This window comes from Hylaeus anthracinus, unplaced genomic scaffold, assembly GCF_026225885.1.
Source record: "Hylaeus anthracinus isolate JK02 unplaced genomic scaffold, UHH_iyHylAnth1.0_haploid 11989, whole genome shotgun sequence".
Lineage (NCBI taxonomy): Eukaryota > Metazoa > Arthropoda > Insecta > Hymenoptera > Colletidae > Hylaeus > Hylaeus anthracinus.
The window spans coordinates 7580110-7597541 of NW_026534337.1; the positions used below are offsets into that span (position 1 = coordinate 7580110).

Here is a 17432-nt window from a genome sequence, read left to right on the forward strand (position 1 = left end):
TCATTTATTTATTCCCATCAACGCTAGGGAAGCTGGATCCGCGTCAAATACAGGCCAAATCGTATAAAGCAGCCGATGAAGGTTATTTTCGAAGTCTAAGAGCAGTTCCATATGGATCATACGGGATGGGAGTACATCGCGCGGTTAGGCCAATTGCTTTTTTTTTTTCTAATCCAAAAGATATGGCGAAAATGGATGGCGAAATTTCGAATGAGGGATTTGTCTTATTTATTATATGCCTTTCATTATTATTTAAGATATTACCAAAAATCACGACCCAAGGTGACTCGTGTTTGACGCAGGAATATTCATCGTTTTCGTAAACTCTTGAAATAAAAAAGAAATATTTGGAAAATACCGTTGTTCTTTCTTGAATCACTAAAAATGTGTAGCTCACGGTGCGCTGTACTAATCCGCTCGGCATTATTTCTGCACAGTGGCACTCGCTTTTAGTCTAATGGTTTACAAATAATTCCGTAGTCTCTCTGTTTAAAGCAGTACACGGTACATGCAACATAAGTTTTAATCCGCGTGGAATATTCATATGGCCGGCCAGCGTCGTTCGAGTAATACTGGCAACAATGCATTAAGGAAAAATAATACGTAGCTTTCATAAATTCTTCCCTAAACGCTTCCTCACTGAGAGATAATCCACCGAGATTTAAACATTTTTTGTTGCATGCGTGTGAAGAGTAGTTAACGGTGAGTAATAAATTGGAGAATAAAATACTCGTGCGGCGGATATTACTAATGTCTGGAATAGAGGGGTCTGCGCAGAGTCAGTATAAAATATTCTTAAAAATTTCAATTATCTGGTTCCCTCTGCTTTGAAATACTACGTACAGTTTATTTAACATACAGTGTTTGGCAACAATTAGGTACTCTCAGGTATTATTCCTGGTTATCGATATTTTTACATTTATTTCGTTCACAATTTATACTATATTTTCCTTATGTTTTCATTCAACACCCTCAGTCACGTGCTTATTTTTCATTTCAGGCAAGAGGAATTGTTACGTTTATTGCAAGGAAAATTTAGCCTGGTTCTTAGTATAACATAGTATATACACTCGTGTACTTCTACCTCAACTAACCTCTAATAAGTACTTCATAAATAATTCACTTTATTATATAGATAAATCGCTTAATTGTTATCCTATATTTTTATAAACCTAGATAAAAATGTTGTCCATCTGAAGTCTAGAGAGTTTGAGATGCCTCAAACTCATGTATACTATCGTTAATATCGCTTTTAAACGTGTTCTATATAGCAATTCTAAACACATCTACTCCCAATGTCTGGCAAAGTCTTTTATTACAGATGGAACGATCGAGGGTGATTGAAATTGGAAACGATGGTGGCTCCGGCAACGTGTTGACAAACACAATTATGATAATAACGTCCCGGCTAAACGGACAATGTAATCGTATCAGCGGAAACTCGTCCTGGTCGCCTTATTCCACGAAGTTTGCATAACAATGTTCCTGGGTTCTCAGAATTTCGAGAACGTGCTACCTCGGGTACACACAGGGACTCAAGTTCCCCAACATTTGGTCGCAGTAGATAACACGAAGGTGTGGACCAGCATACGATATTATGGGGTTTCCTACTCTAGATTTTAGAATAAAGCGATTCCTTTTCTTTGCGTTTTATTCAAGTTTTAGACGTCAAAGATATTTACTCAAAAATTCGACCAAGTTGATGGTTCGATATTCGACACGAATAGCCCAAACATACGAGACTACTGCCTTTTAATTATTTTTTAATTTTATTCCTCAACAGAGGAATTTAAGAAGCTTTTTAAAAAGCATTTGAAGGAGTTGAAATATTATTAGATTCGATGTTGGAAAATCGGCAAGGATAAAAATTGAAGTTCAGAATGGTGTATCTCGAACGACATACTGATGCTCTTTCCACAAAAAATATCGAGGTTTTTTTCTCGAAGTGCGTCGAAACAGGTCTGCGAGGTTTGAAAATGCCATTGTCAATAATGTTTCAGGAAAACGTTCATGTAGGAAGGCCGCTTTTTAGCGCTCCGAGGTAGAAAAGTTAATTAACTGTACTTCCAATGAACATGCGACCTTCGACGCAAGATGTCTGATTTACTAACAAGCGAACGACAGGGATGACAGCTGAAGGGTAGTACGCACGATATAGAGATATCTATCCGCGATATTCTGGCGAACGTTCGCAACGAGAACCTTTTCACCTGACTGGAAAACAATTACGTTACGGATTTCGCTGAGGAAGCACAGCACTGGAATGAATATCACGTTCGCGTCCTTGCGGTGAATACAGAAGACCCGTCTGTAATTTAGATAGCCAAGACACTTCCCGTGGTTTAGATATTCGACAGTCAAAATTAATTCAAAACGGAGGCAGTATTATTCCAGAGTTTTCTCTCTAAGAATATTTATTTTAAAGTTACTTTGCATTCACCTAAGAGAAAACATTCTTAAGAAAACAAAATGGAACAATCTCTTATGTACGGATAACTCGAAATTAGAGTCGATGTAAAATTCACTTCGAAAATTATAACGTACACAAAGACCACGTAACATAACAAAACGGTCCACAATGAATACACCAGTAATATTCGCGATCAAAAATTGCGCAAAAGTCTCCTCGTTAATTCCAGCAATTGAGGCTGTATATAAAAATTTGCTCGGAAAATATTATACTCTGCGGTAACGGTATATTTAGTGGATGGGTAGAGGCGAGCTTTCGTTTGAGGTTTTCGATCTCGAGTTTCTTAACGTTCAGGCAATTCTCTTGGTGGAACGAATGCTTTCTGTCAACGCGACTCGCGACTGCGAGTACTTATTAAGCATTAATTGCACGGAAAATGTACCTTACGTTTGCACCCGTGTCCAAGATTACATCGCTAGAGGAAGATCCTCCCTTTGGTGTGGAAAGAGCTAGTATTAATGACAATAATTAATTTGATTACCCAACTGATGTCAATTTGCAAATGCGGAACGCGTTGGCGTGATTCGTTCGACGCTCTTGAGCGGACACGGATAATTCTTCGCGGCAAATTGTAATTATTAAACTGCGGATTTTGTAGCTTTCGGATATGGAAAACGTACCAGACTTATCTCCGAGACACTTGGGAAAATGGAGAATTTGGATACTAGTATTATTATGTATTTTGTTTTATAGTAAGAATAAAATAATATAGAAGCAACTAAAGCGAAATTACTCTTCGACGTATGATTTAATATCTCCTAGAGGGAACAACTCCAAAATATTGCACTGATACAAACTTTGTGTGTAATCTTTACATTCCAACGAGCAGTACACATTTCCATCTTTCGTAACGTGCTATGTAATTGGAAAACCTATTTCTTACTGCAAATAGAAAATTAAAAATTGCGTGCAAAATCATTCCAGTTCGAACCGCGTTTCCATTACAACATAAATCAAAGCATCGAAATATGAATTGTACAAAGGTTTTCACGACTGACTGCTTTCAAAGTATCAATCGAAATATTCCTGCTATGAAATGATTGTACGCAACGAGATTGAACACAGCCGGTGAGATTCGTTTGAGCATTTCAATCCGTTCTACGCATCGATGGTTCGGGCACGAAATTAACCACTGACAGCGTCGAAACTCGGTAATCTCGAAAGTATTAGAAACACCGGTTCAAAATCGCATTTACCGTCTGTAAATGCGATACGTGACTGACACTGCACGACTTGGTGGTCTACGATCGATAGGATGCAGGCGAAAATAGAACTTAGTGCACTTATTTCATCCAGCCGGCTGGATGGAGCCAGATGCAATAGAAAAAAAAATGGAAACGCTCCGAAAAGGGTAACGCCACGCTAGTTAAACCGTTTCTGGGTTCAGGGTGCTTAGAGACGCTATGCAAAGGAAGCCGGATGTCATTTAGATTTAGATGAGCTTCGTGAATAAGACTCAACGGCTTACGGTTGGTTTCTACTGGAATATACAACGCACCCTACTTAGAATGCCACGAAACACGTGCCTTTCTGCTTTATGGCTGGCGAGCTGGATGGAGACGATGTTTACATAAAAAATTTGTTAATGCTCCGGGAGAATCTTGCAAACGAAGTGTTTCCAGTCGAACGAGATGCGATACGTCAAGGAACGGACGCTTAGGTGTTGGTGGAGTGAATAAACTAGACTTAAGTAATGGTTTGTTCGTTGAATAAAATCAAGCTCCTCATTAGTCTGAAGCAACATCCATTTGTTACAGCTCTTTCTACTTTATATCGTGGTGGAATGGTTGGACTAAGTTTTTATTTCGATGTGGAAGAAAGTATACAATTTTTCAAAAATAGATTTTAAAGGGGAGCATTAGGTTAAAGATAAGTAATACTGAAATAGTGATATGAAAGTCAAGAAGCAAAATTAGTAATAATAGACAATTTAAATAAATTATTACGCGATGAAAGTTACATTTTACATTATAACTCAAAAGAACCAAATAAATCTGCTCGACATAAAGCTCGTAATAAAGCTACGCTCGTTCAGATTAACGAAAAGTTTAATTTCAACTAACATTAGCAGTAGGCCTTGCAACTATTTAAAACAACAAATAAACCATCACTCTGACAGAAGTTAAACGCGAACAAAACCAACAAGTTTCCGGTCGAGTTGAAGTTGTGTGTTGCGCACAGGAATGTTTGATAGCGTAAATATGTTCCAAATTAATAAAAACCATACGCACAGGGAGCAACAATTTTTCACCCTTGAGCGCAACCGTATAACTCGAAATTACTTGAAGCTCGCGTAGAATTCGCGCAACGGGATTCTTTCAGTAATGTTCAGTATTGCAAATAAAATATCGGTGCACCGAATGCGGAGGATCAAAGCTGAGTACTTCGGAAATATGTTGCGGAAGGCAGAGAAACATCGCGAAAAACGTTTCGGCGTAATTTATCGTGGGCTACGAATACGCATTTCGCATTATTACATCTGTGCCAAAGATTCCGTAAACCAAAGCTGGAGGGATTAACAATTTTTCGGTTCGTTTCCATGCCGAGATGAAAAATTATGTCAACCGAACCACCTGAAAACATGTCGCGAAGATAATGGTCTCCTCTCAGACTTTTCGATATTCTTTCACGGCATAATTCAGTTGGGTGTCGGTTAACTAATTGCTGCGAATTTTAAACGAGCATTTACCAGCAGAAAAAAGTAATTCGAAAGACGTTTCGTTATCAAAAGAAATATGAAATAAAGCTTCCTCGATGGACTAATTAATTTTCTTTCCACGAAACGCGACGACTTGTGCTGCGACAGAAGGACGGCGATTTGACACCTACTCTTTTTCGATTATTAATGTTTCCATCACGGGACACCGTAGACGAGAATTGGAATTAATTTAATGTATATTTTATTTAGGCTAGGATCTGTATTTTATTCGACTTCATTTCGATGTAAATTAATTTTTATAGCTTCTTTGGGTTTGCTAGGAATCATTAGAGAATGTTTAGTTAGGCTTGAAACTACGATAAACAAATGCGTGTCACACCTGGAACGTTGTAATAACGAAAGAAAACACGTTCGTCATCCTTCAAACTTCTATCAAAGGTTACGCGAAGGTGAATCGAACTATATTAACGTCTCTATTATGTTACTTTCTAGTGCTCCCGTTGAAAGTGCATAGTAACAGTAAATTTGAGTAGAGTAACTTTGATTACAATCGAGGCACGAACGGTTTCCGCGCTAAATGAGAATGAAACGCGTATGATTGCGCCATATTTTTCTGTCTGTGTCGTTAATCAAATTTTATTCGCTCGGAGCTTTGTACATGTTTTACCCAGACTCATTAAACTCAATTACGCGCTGCAGTATGAAAGCTACAAACAGGTACGTATCTTCTACCTACGATCGAGCAATGTATTCTTCGAAGCTGCATTCTTCAATGATTAACTGAAAAAGGTCTATTAATTGCCCTCTTTCGTTTTATAATTTAAATTGCTTTCAAGGGTGAGCATCTAGCAAGGGCAATCTTTTTTTCAATGTCTTTCTGAGACTCTTCCAAATCAATTATTTCTCTTCCATGTGTTTACATATTTGCTGGAAGATTGTTCAAGCGCACGTGTACAGAACATTTCTTACATTGAGTAGAGCGAGTATACTTTTATTTCAGGAATCAAATAAATATTTTAAAAGCCAGTTAGTGATTAAATAATCGAAGTATTTCCCAAATATATCGCGAAACGGACATTACTCGGCGACTGAAACTGTTTGGGAAGGATTGCTATGGACACCGCACTAAAATCCGTGAAACATTAACGAACTTGACCCAGTTGCACCTGGGGGGCGGAGGGGTCTCTTTCTGCAGCGAAAAAGTCTCGTTTCTCCATTGAAACTGGAGCCACGGGGACGCTATGCCAATGAAAATTAACACAATTGGAGTATGGCTTTCGCGAGCGCACCAAGAACTGGGTCAACGTCCAAGCAGTCCCTCTGTTTACAGGCGTCTCTTCAAAAGGACGTCCTGTACACGAGGCGTAATTAAACAGCATACATTTAGCTCTTTTCGCGCAGTTACATCAACGTTCGCGTTCGTCCCGTGAGTCCTTTCTCTGGCCACCGAAAAGGGGCGACTTTAATCGCGTCGGAGGCCTCGAGTGCCTGGGGCTACTCGACGATTTCTCTTAAATTATTTATCCCCTTCTATTTCCGTGCTCATGTCAATAACATCCGTACGAAAAGTCAACACTACGCGTGGCGATAACCATTGCCGCGATCGATGCATCGTGCTATACCCTAAGCTCGTCATTTCACGTTGAGTTACATTATTTCTCAAAACAGATCGCTTATGCCTTCTTCGATACGTTTAAAGGTATATTACGAGGCCTCTGGTTGTATTCTGTTTTTATTCGTACAATATGGATGTAATAACTATATCATAAGTATTCAACAAAATGTATAAAAAATTGTATCAACGACGAGGTAGCGCAACAATTTTTAAGCTAGAGTTTGAACAATTTATACGCTTTAGTATCTAAGTGTTTGATAATAATAATGATAGTAAAATTGACGTTTTAGAAAGGTAAGAATTAAATTTGAGCACTGCTGTCAGGAGAACACGACGGCAAAGTCGATAGAAAATTACGCTATGACATTATTTAAATTCACAACGAGTAAACAAAAATCATTGACAGATGAACGATAGACAAATCAGACGTTCACCCTTTTAAACCCCCATTACCATTGACGTACCTAAGTACTTCACAGAAAATTCAATTTTTAAATTTCTCTATGTAAGTCAATACAGAGCTCCAGATTCAACTAATCCTACATATTAATCTAGATGTCCCCTTCGGTTCCGTGTAAACTTTCAACCGTACATTATCCAGACCATTGCGCTCTGATACCAGGATATTCTGAGTCCATCCTAACGTATGCTACCATCAATTAAAGTTCAAGACACTTCAAATAATTCTACATAAATCGACGAAGCCTAGAAAATCTAGACGCAGGTGAATCGATCGACGTCTAAAGTCTCACTGTCAACGCGGTTACTTCAGAATCGGCTCTTCGCGTGTAGGTAAGAATAAGCAACGAAAAAAAGAAAATAGATTAAATTACATCTATTTTCTTTTTTTGTTCAACTTACAACAAATTTTGTTCGACTTACCATCATAGGGTCCGCCAGGTACAACTGCGAACACTCCAACCTTTCCGTGGGAATCATGTTGATGGATCAGACCGGGACACGGTCTGTCGATGTGCCGCACGCGTGAGCGGTTGTCGTTTGGTTTCTCGACTGGTGATCACCAGTCGAAAGCAATCGACGAGTTCTCGATAGAACTGACCGTCGACTGAGTGTTTTCTTGTATTGGTATAACGAATCGTTTGGATGTCGTTTGTTTTCGGTGATAAGTTCGCTGAGGTTGCAAGTAGTCGCAGCCGCGGCTCGAATGAGACTGAACGTGCCCCACGGCTCAGGGTGGTATGTAGCGCGACGCGCAGTAGGGAGACGCACGGTTCTCACTGATACGCCCGTGATTGTGGCCTTGATCGACCTTAGGCGTGATTCGTCGACGATCGCCGGGAAATGTTATCAAACGTTCCTCGTCTGGTGGCGATGCGTCTCGTTTCAGACTTTTTCCCACCCCTAGCTCTTTCAGGCAACCTTCAACGTGGAAAGCAACAATTTGTGATAACTAGACTGCGGATATTCATGCAAACTCAAATTAAAAATACGAGAGAAAAATAGAAACTCAAATGGAAGAATGTCCTATCATCTAAACGGGAGTAACAGGTATACTATTACTAATATTTTATATAATTTTTCCTCTATATTTCCATTTGCCATGCAGTCTAGTAATATCGAATCATTATAATTATTTGACCTCCGGGTGGAACAGGTTTGTTTCGTGCTAATATCGAATGGATAATCTCGTGTCGTGACTATTTCGATTGTAAATTTGATTTCAAGTACGAAACACCGGATTTTGTATAACTTGGAATACCAAATTATGCAAAGTAGAACGTCTCGAATTATGCGAAGGCCTGGTATCGATTGTGTATCGAGGAGCTACAAATTTGGGTCTATTAAGGGCTGTATCAATATAGCTAATTGATACATGATTGATATCAGACATAAACCATCTTAGATGACAGTCAGTTCGCTAATCTATTTACGCAGTGTTTGTGCGTACCTAAGTGCGTGGGAGACAGAGAGAAACTATGTATTCCAAATGTAATTGGCATAATGGAACCATTATTTGGGGATTTGTTCGGTCTAAATCATGCTGTAATATTTGCTTTCACCGTTTGTCACACGGTACATACAATAATATGTGTCAAAACATGTCTTCTCTCTATTTCCAAGTAAATTATTTTCGTAGCTTGTAAATAATATGGGAATTAAAGGGTTGATATTGTCAAAGTCTTCCACTTTTACTCTTTCCAAAAATCATTTAGAGATTTTGCCGTTGCTTCATGCACGGAGTGATAGAGAGATTACATTTATTTTAAAGTCGCTCGAGTAGCTACATTGAATACTACGTTTCATTAAAGAAATGCCTTTTCACTTCTGGTCTCTTTCTCCTGGGCGTGTGATCCCGGTCGACCACATGCCGGATATGAAGTCTGTCCAAAACCCCTCAGTGTACGTGACAGAACTCACGCTGCAGTCTTCTCACGTTCTCTCGCCAACTTGTGTAAACATAACTTTCTCGAAAGCTGCCAACACCCTCTGAACTCTCGATGGTAACGTGACTTAAACTATACGACGTTTCCTACATGCAATTAAAACAGTTATGATGTAGATTGTGAGAAGGCATTCTGGATAAAATATGTAAACATAACTTTTTAGAAAGCTGCCAGCACCCTCTGAACTCTCGATGGTACTTACTCGATGATAAATACTAAAAAAATTCTAGAAAATTCGCCGTAAACGAACCCACTCGAAAATTCCGCTTACCCGCAGTGTTTTCACGGTTGCGCGTCCTTTGCATACCGCGACTCTGACCCGGACGAGCAAAAAAGGGATTTTTTTCTCCTTTTTTAAATCACGGTTAACGGGTACACTTTGAGGAAGCTGTTGTGTATTATTTATGCTCGCAGCCGCCTTTCCCTTCGCATCTCTGTCTTTGCGCTTGCATTTAAGTATACACGACGGAGGCTTTACGATCAAAGGATACTTCTTCACTCTTTCTCGTAAGGGTAGATTTAAATAAACATAGGCTGATCGTAGGCAAATTAATTTCGATGGGCTAATGGAGACGAAATGGTCACCGTGCTGAGATATTCAGCTCGTACTACACGGAGGAGTAAATTTTTCTTTAAGACGACTTATAAATCTTTAATTCTCAACAGTGGACTAACTCCTGAAGCACTGAGAAATCCCCAAATCATAACGTTCCCTACACGGTGGCAAGTTCAGAGGGTCTGAAGATCTAAATGATAAGATAATGCGTAAGTGTACAACTGGTGCTTGTTAAACTTTTACCAGACCTCGCTTCAACAGACAAAATGGAAAAGTTCTAAAGAAAAGAGCTGAAACATTGCAAAATGAAACTCCTCGTCGCACAATAACACCTACATCTTCCTTGAATCTCGTTTTGCTCGATGACATGGAAGGAACAGTAACCCTAACTTATACTAATTCTCGTTCTGATTTATTATACGATCGTCTGTTCCTTTGCAAAAATTTCCGGCTCTTAAGCGTTCCTCGTTAAACGGGCCCACGTGGCGTGCGCCATTTTATGAGTCTTGCATAAAGATGGCAAAGGAAGCGGAGAAATATCAATCCCTGTGATGTTGCATAAACACGAATAAAGGACGTATTTACCGACGACAATGGGATTCCTGTCATCGGAAATTCCGAGAAGAAACGCCGCGACAAACAACGACTCCGTTGAAGTATTAAATATTCATATCCTTTCATTGCGACGGAAAATATAAATATGCATTGAACAAACGCGAAATCTACCTTAATTGAATTGTTTCAACCTTGAATCGCCTCCTTCCTACTTTGCACGGGTCTCAACCTTCGAGCAAGATTCAACTGGCTTTCTGTGAATGCTCCTCTTCATGCACTTGCATCGCTAGAACCCATTTATTTTTTCCGCGATGTCTAGAAGCATAATGACGGAAAATTTCAAGACAGTGCTTACAATGCTTTCGTATCCTTAGAAAAGATGAAGTCCGGCAAATTCCTCATTAACGTAATAAGCCATATTGCTCTGTACTATTACGAAACGATTGTCGCTTAAACGTTGCGCGAGGTCTTAACGCCAATTTTGCTTCCACGAATGATGTTTGGCATATGGTATGTGTGTTGATATGTTTAGAAGATTAAACAAACAAAATCCACTTCGTGAAAAAATTTCAATCGAATCGATTCTGAAAGTAGACACTTTGTTACGACTCGACTGTCGCGGTTGATCATTATTCGTTCTTACTATTTACGTTGGCTTTTGCAAACGTAATTGCTTTTTGTTGTGTTATCTACTTCTCATCGACCTATCTTTCGAATAGTTAGAACTCGTTGAAACGAGTAATGCAGCGCTAGCCTCGATAATTGAGCTGGAAGGGCCAGCGCTAGTAGAAATAGCCGGACATAGTCAGACGCGTTCATGAAGACATATTAATTCGATTACTTTACACGTGAAGCTCTTATACGAGAAATTCCATTGCACATTTTCGATTCAGTTTTTCAAGAAGAATAAGCCTTGTGAGTCATTTCTCAGAAACAATGATGTCTTCATAAATATACGAAATCTACGTTTTCGTTAATTTATTAGTGTACTCGTAACGTACAAATAAATTAAAGTTACCAGTGAAATCAGTCAATCATGCCTGACACTGACATGTCGAACTTCATTCGAGCGATATATCCCAGGAATATCGATTCTCAAATATAATGCTTTGTTTTGATACTCGAGGCTCAACGAGAGGGATTAGTCGCGGGTGCAGCTTCGAGATTCTCCAGGCATCGTAACGTGAACTTCTACCTTAAGTGAAAACGATGGCGGAGAAAGGGTTTCGTATCGGGTTTCTTCGATCATTATGGTCCTCGCTGTCGATCGTTCTCAGCTTTGCGGGGTCGGTAATTATTTCTTTCTTCGTTCCTGGTATATAAATATCTTGCAAGAAAAACAAAATATCAAGCCAGGATGAAAGACGTATCTTTGCCTTTAAATAGAGGGTTTGTACGTAATCAGCGTTTCCAGCTTTAATATTACATCGATCGTTAGGTGAAGAGAAAGTTTGGCGTCGATCGGATGATCCATTTTAAGCACAACGCTGAACACGACCACTTGCATCATTCTTAATCCGAACTTAATTCGAAGTTAGACAGGCAGCAATGGTTCATCGTCAATCCAACTATTGTAATTGGATTGCATGAAACCGCCTGGCTCGTACGAAACAGTCCGCGTAGCTGCATCTAAGCATCTTGACATAGTTCATCTGGTTCCAATAGGGATGCTGTTAAGCCGTTATCTTCCATTAAGAGTTCTGTGATTTGATAAGCGAAGTAGACGTCTGACAAGACAAGGAATTATGATTCCGGTAGCTTACGATATACGGAACAGAGGTAAACCGTGGGTATAAGCTTTAAAGCTTGATAGAAATCTTGGAAATCGTCAAATGTATTTTGAGAAAGGTTTCAGACTTTACGATATGTAATCGAAGAAGCATTGTTTAAACGTATGATGATATATTGAATATAAGTTTCAAACCATCAGTTTTTATCGTCTGCTAATTTAGATGCTTTCTAACAACAAATAAAAATAGAAGTAAACGTATACGATATAAAATTTTAATATAAAAAAGGTCGAGATTACTTTCACTCGGCAAAAATAAATTATATGAGTTGATCTTTGTATCGTATGACCATTTTTGTTTATTGTACACATCTACTTCACCTGTAATCGATGTAGGATTTGCATCGATTTCAAATTGTATTACATATACGTTTCCAGGTAATTCATTATGTAATCGTACACGTGCCTCGTAAATACCAGAGCCGCTTAAAGGGGATGTACGATAATTTCGCAAGCAGGTTGGTGTTTGTCGCGTCCAGATTACAGCAACAATCGCCATTGATAAGGTAAATGGAATATAACGCGCACGACTGGCTGCAATTTCCGACGTCGATACCGCGAACTGCACGGATAAAAGGACTATCGACCAAAAAAGAGCGTCCTTTTGTAACTTCACAAGTGCGTTCCCGATAATCCCCGATAATGAACCAGTTAATGAAGCGCGCTTTTAGCAGAGTCAATTCTGCCCCTGACACGTAGCTGTAATGTATGGCATGATTAAATAATCAACGACCCTCGCTCGGAAACTATTCCGTGGAATAAAACGCGCAGCTATTCTATATTGCAAATAAATGTAAATCAAATTATTCTTTTATCCTCTGCAATGACACAACCTTGAAAGGTGCAATATTATCGCAAAGTAATTTGAGATAAATAAATGGAACCTTCTTACTGTATATTTTTGATAATAATAAGAAGGTCGAGTTTATTAGGTTCTAGGAAAGCTCATTTTTATGCGAAGTTACTTTTCAATAATATCGTACGCTCCATTCATTTGGAATAGCAAATACCAGCGTTCCCAGCTGTTCCACGAAGTCGATGGAGAGACAAAGGGAAAGAAGAGACTATAGAGAAAAATGGCTCTCATTACTCGATATTTTTCCTGGAATGAGTTGCCCTCACTCTATTATCAATTTCCAAAATCGAGTTGTGTTTTCCAGAAGGTCGTAATACGCATATCCACTCAAAAAAAGGGTTACCTTTGCCTACGTACCTGTGGGGATTGAAACGGATGGAAATTTTTATCAACTATTCCAATCACGTATGCCCTATAAATCCGTGAAATCGGAGCCAAAAAAAAGTATTTTTGATACGATCGTGATTCAGCATTCGTGTTTTCAAACTTTTTCGAATAACTCTTTTTTAATTCTGAGATTAATCGTTTTGAAACTAAGTCATGCTTTCGACCTTAGGAAAAGTGAACATCGCGGGACGAATCATTTCACTTTCCCCATCTTTATCATATTAGGAAACGTCAAGGTTACAAGCAAACAGAGAAGAACCGAGATTCGTATCGCCTTGCACTTTACTTACAAGATACGTTCAACACCTACGAGTCCACAAAGTTGTGCTAACTTTTGCTTTTCCGTGTCCTTGGATGGCCCTCATCGAGTAACCTTCAACCAGCAATAAGGAAACATTTCTTCCCTAACAGATCACGAATAAAATATGAGAAATAAAAGCTCTACCCTGTTACGAGAGATCGTGTCTTCCACTTCGGTAACCTGTTCATCCAGTGCTCGCGTCGAGATAACCTGCAAATCGCGATGTAAACGCTTGTAATTCCACGTCGTGCAAAATTTCTTAATTACCCACGACGTTTTCCTCGCGTTCCTGTACGTGGTACACGGAATATTTCATCCTTCGAGGTCCTAGACCGTTCTATGTGCCAGTTCGACGGGGCAACATCCATCGGGGGCTGTACGAACGGTCAAAATCGTGTCGAACTTTATCCACCTGCAGGATCTAACGATTGTTTCGCTTTACACTGATTAAAGGCAGCGACGGTGCTGTGTCGCGGAAACACAAACGCAACACGAAATCCGTTGTTACCATGGCGGAACGATGTAACTACGAAATGCATGGTGGGCGTAATGAACACAGCAGCGAGCCAACTTTTCCCGTTGTAACATGCAAATCGTGCTGCTCGCCAAAATAGAATAAGGCGAGAGGTTATTCGGACGGCGTTAATAAGTAGCCGAAGTTCAGAGAAATTCGTCAGGCGTATTTATTTTAATTTCGAACTGGAACAAACCGTTCTAAAGTTCGTGTCGGACTTTTTGTTTTCCTTTATCGCGACTCGATTGAGCCGACATTTAGAGAAACACGCCTTCCGTTGGATCGATGCTAACGAAATTTGGAAATTGTGCGAAACTGGACGTTTTAATCCGAACTACGTGACCAACGCGATGACACAAATACGGCGAGCGCGCCACGACAACGTTTTGTGTTTATTGTGCGAGCGTTTTGTATTATCGTTCCAGTGGCTCGCGTTAATAGGATTTCGTTTAATCGTTGCGGTTTAAATGAAGTAGGGGGACGAGTGCGAGGACGACATTTTCCTTCTAAAGGGAAGAAGCGCCGGAGATATTGTTCGTTTATCCACATTCTAATTTATACAGGGTGACCCACGGAAATCGATTCGCGGAATAGGGTTGTAATCAGGTAGGTGGAGGCGTGGAGAAGGTGCAAAGGTCATCTTCATCCCTTTTAAATGGAACAGCGAGGCATTAATCTATGCAGCTTTACGTAAGGTGGTATTATATGGTAGTCGAAAAATCGAAAAAGACCATTCTTGTAGTGTAAAACATCGAGGTATCTTTTTAAACAGTTAGAATTTTAGATTACTATTAAGTAGAGGGTGCCTGATGCTATAATATTTCTATAAGGAACTGAAGAAATCTCTGCTTATTTTCTGACCCAATCTTCAATAAATTACGTTCAGTGCAGTCAGTGTAAGAAGTATTCGTACAGCAACCCATTCAAAACAAATGGTTCCTGTACGAATACGTATTACACTGACTGTATATCTTCTGACAGTTAATTCAAACAGAACAATAAAGTAACACAATCGTTTCATTAAGAACACCATAATTTAGTTGTGAGAATTTCTCAAAATCTGAGGATTTCCGGCCTTCGATCCTGAAAACCAACAAATTCCAAGAATATACAATCGTTAGCCCGACAAGAGATTCATTTCTCATCGATGCTCCATCCCCTAATTCGATTTGCCGCAGAGTTCCGTGAGGACTTCTCGATTGCCTATTCTCGCGACAATCGGCATCCAGCGTCAAAGAGCGGAGTTATCCTGCTGAGATTGTTGTATTAAGGGCGCACAGAGCGCGAAGGAAGCGACGCCATTGAGACTCTTCCGCGGCCGTGCTGTCCGTCGTAATGAAATTAATTAAAACTATCTTCGAGCACAGTCGCCTCGCTCTTAACGTTTATTCTCGCGCTGAGTAGCATGGTAGCTCTTGGTTCCGTCGCGATATTTCAATTTTCCTCTTCAGCCTCGGCGAGGTTTAAATTTTAAACAAAGCCAGGCAAACTGAATTATCGCTAGCACCTAAATTCCACGGGCACATTGTTTGGAGCGTCGCGAAATCGTTGATTATCCCGCGGAACGCGTTTGTCAACGCTCGAGCACGCGATCAGGATTAGCACTGGACCGTGGAAAAACACTTGAGAAATAATCAAAAGACTATGACTTCCCTTGGCGATTCGTGCGACTTTAATCTCGCCCGTCCAGAAACGCTTACGCGAATATACGTACTCAGAACAACGACAAGGTCGTAGGATTTAAGATATACCTCGAGTGAATTTTGTAGGAAACGAGGCGAGAAACAAAGATACGTAGATGATAGAATATTCAGCGCATATAATACATAAAAAACGCGAAGAGAAGGCGAAACAAATGTACCAGTGCCAGAACTTTCAGCGAACTTTGAAGATATAACGATTGTAAACTTGTAGGTCAGTGGAATGATGAATGGGAAAACTACGCACCCTCGTTTATTTTAATTAAATTTCCTCTGGTACTATCAGGGTAGCTCGTACTTAATTTCCAAGGTAGTCTCTTCAGTTTATGAATTTTATATTAATTGAAATGGACAAATTGCAATCAAACGTGTTATTTTTATGTACAGATAGTGATGCGCACGAGACGAGATAAATCTCGATCTTGTCTCGATCTCTATTGGTTAGTAACGAGTTTGAATATTTTTAGAAAAAGCGTCTACCGCTATCCATGCGGTGTAATATTACAGCAAAGTCATATTCTTGATCATTGGTTGAACAAACATTGTTAATAATTAATGTAACTATTATCAGAAATTAATTTTTAGTTATTCCAGCTAATAGATATAACGATATATACAAATTTCTTACGATTACTGTGTTCTATTTCGATTCTATTTACAAAGTGCAAAGTGCAAAGCGCAAAGTGTAATGTGTAAAGTGTTAAAGTGTAAAGTGAGATTAGATTTAGATTAGCAAGAATATAATTAGTTTTCAGAAAAACTTATTTGTATAAATTACGTATTAACATTAATATATTTTTATTTCAAAATGGTAGTCAAATTTCACGACAAGTTGTGTATTTAAACTACAGATTCGAAATTGTTGGAAATTCGAGATCGATATGCATGTTTCGAAATTTTTTAAGATCAAGATCGAGATCGTAGAAATCTCGTTTCGTCTCGTCTCGTGCTCATCAATATTTACAGAGAATATTTTAAATCCACCTAATTTCATCGAGTCCAGAAGGCCTCAGCCTTCGATTCTACAAGGGTTAAAAAAGCTCCCTTTTTCTCCTAATCCTTTTCCCTTTTGTTCAGCAGACGAAAGTCGAGTTCCCGAATCGACTGAACGATTTCTCCTGTCGAGCCAGATAGATCGAGATCTTCTCTAATCCAAGAACGTTTTCCCTTCGAAGACGTCTTACAGCCCGTTGGACTCTCTTCGTAGCGCGAATTACCATACATATTGCAGGTAATGGATTCCGATGTACGAGGAATGACGGCGGAAGAACGAATCTTTTGTTGCGCGATCGAATGACTTTCGTTCTTAACGTAATCGAATTTCGGTTTCAATCAAGACGACGTTGTCCACCGTCGAGATATTTGCCATGAAAATGAGCTTCGTAATTAAATTCTATTCAACGCGAACGGGCAATCAATATACAAACTGTATTAATGAACTTCTTCGAAGAATCGATTCGACGCTATTTGACGAGTCGTCGTTCTACTATTTTCCTTACAAATTGCGCGATATCCAGACGAATAAATGTCATTAAAAGCTTTCCGTTCCTTTTAGACGGGTGTACTCTCTCGCTTCATTTTACCTCGAAGTGTCTGGTCTTCCATTGGCGTTGGATTAGGGAGAT

The 17432-nt window shown here is 39.4% G+C and overlaps 1 protein-coding gene across 1 annotated transcript in view; it reads right to left on the reverse strand.

Moving 5' to 3' along the window:
• Positions 1-7892, reverse strand: part of LOC128887666 (uncharacterized) — a 30117-nt gene extending 22225 nt beyond the window's left edge. The window contains exon 1 of the mRNA XM_054143830.1: positions 7627-7892. The gene's annotated coding sequence lies outside the window, so the exon portion shown is untranslated. The remainder of the gene's footprint in view (positions 1-7626) is intronic.
• Positions 7893-17432: the final 9540 nt, after the last annotated feature.